This window comes from Apis dorsata, unplaced genomic scaffold (genome assembly GCF_000469605.1).
Source record: "Apis dorsata unplaced genomic scaffold, Apis dorsata 1.3 scaffold_68, whole genome shotgun sequence".
Lineage (NCBI taxonomy): Eukaryota > Metazoa > Arthropoda > Insecta > Hymenoptera > Apidae > Apis > Apis dorsata.
In genome coordinates, this window is record NW_006263366.1 from 166,427 (window position 1) to 168,534 (window position 2,108).

Here is a 2,108-nt window from a genome sequence, read left to right on the forward strand (position 1 = left end):
TTCCGGCCTACCATCCGCCATCAATTTGATCTCTGGCAAGCCAGATATACCGATACATGTACATATATGTACACGTATATAGATACACCGATTCTTGCTTAATCGTTTCATTCGGCCAGATATCGTAGCGTAATTTAATTTACACGAATCTAAACGGTTGTTGTTTTCAAGAATAAATTAATCAAGAAGACATGGAATTACATGGATGATGTGTTACACCGTTAAAGTATTTTTTAGTTAGAAATTCTTCCAGCGAGATAGAGGAAACGAATCGTACTTTTGATGATATTATATTTTATATATTGTAATGTAATTGTAAGTAATGATTTTTTTACGCGATCTAATAATGTCTGATTCCATGATCGCAGATCCTATAGATTGATTTAAGAAAGAAAAAAGAAATAAATTCATGCCAGAAGATTTATAGCTATCGTGAATTGAATCGTGTTCGAAGAATTTTCCAGAAAATAATTTGGTCAAATTGTCAGATCTCCATTTGCCGATTGATCGTTCTAACAATTTTCTTTTATCCCAGTTCGGTGGATATATATCTCTCTTCCTCGTCGTGATTCGTTTCGTCGTCGATAAAATGTGTGGCAGAGTGCGTCAGCCAAGGTTTATCAGCCCGCAGGTCGAATCATCAGGCAGATTGAATGAACGAATTAAGTTTTCATTGGTCGATGCGTTGCACAAGCTACGTTTTCGTTGTCCCCCCTCTTTTGTTCCAGCTACTCCAGTTTCTGTCTACCGTCTCGTTTTCCATCGCTTTCATACGCTTTTATACGTTCGAATCTCGCATTATTATTTCGATCCCACGATTCAACGTTGACACGAAATTCTCACGTGTACGATTTATATAAAAATAATCGATAAAATTCAGACTTGGGAACTGTATCTCAAAATATAGTTTTTTGAAATTTTTGCGATGAAAATTAGGAAAATGGGAAATTTTATAAAAATGTCGGACAAACATTCGGTCTCGATCGAGTTTCGAGTGTTTGAAAATTTTTGCGAATAATGGCAATTGATCGATCGAGATAAATGAAAAGTGAAGAATCGAGAAACGCTCTTTCGTAATTATACTCGAATCTAATTTCGAGAGATTTCTAATTGAGACAGTCGATCCATGATTCCATGATCGGAACATCGCAAGTATAGGATTGCGAAATTAGTGTCCATTTTACTGATGCCTGTCATCATTTAAATTTGATAATTTGTTTACGTTTAATCCACGATTCTTTGCTGAAATTTTCTTTCATTTTCTGGGAAGAAAAAATGAACTCATATTTTCGAAAAGTCATTTAGGAAATGACATCGCATACTTATTTATTTTGAAAATAATGCAAGTCCACTTACTCTAATTAAATTATGCTTCGGGCAAGCAAAGGGGGAAAAATTATGAAAATCGTCAAAAACGAAAAAGCCTAACTTGTTTGGCGCATGAAATGTCGTTTCTTCGAATAAAATTTTATTATCTCGGATACATACCAAAAAATATCGCGTATTTAATTAACACAATTTAATACGATACAATAACTTTATCGCACATATAACATCACATATTTATAAGATAGATTTTCGTTTTTAGAATTTAATAAACGACGCGTTTAAAAGCGGCAAAAGTCGCATCCGTGTTCTCTTTCCGTATCTGAAAGTACAAAGGAATCTCTATCCGCGAAAAAAGAAAGTCTATATAAATACTTTATCGAAAAAGTCGGACAGAAAGTTACTGTTCATCGTTTCAACGGGGACAGTCACAATTTTATATATATATATCTGCTCCCCTTCCTCCTCAACTCGCGTCACTCCATCTCCAAAAATACACAAGAAATGGAAACCCCTTGCTGAGTAAACTCGGTAAACATCGATTCCTCGACTAACCTTGGACCGGGTCCTCCAACTTCCGGTTCGCGAAAGTGGACCGGCGCTTTTATCCTGCGTCCGTTCCTTTTTCTTTCCCGCAAAAAACGGAAACAATCGGTTCCGCGTCCCGGGACACGAGAGAGGCGAACCACGTTTCTCTCCACGAAAAATTGATTCCCTTTTGCCGGTTGTAAAAAAGGAACGACCCCTCTCCCTTCCCCTCCCTTCCCCTCGATCGCCGCCAA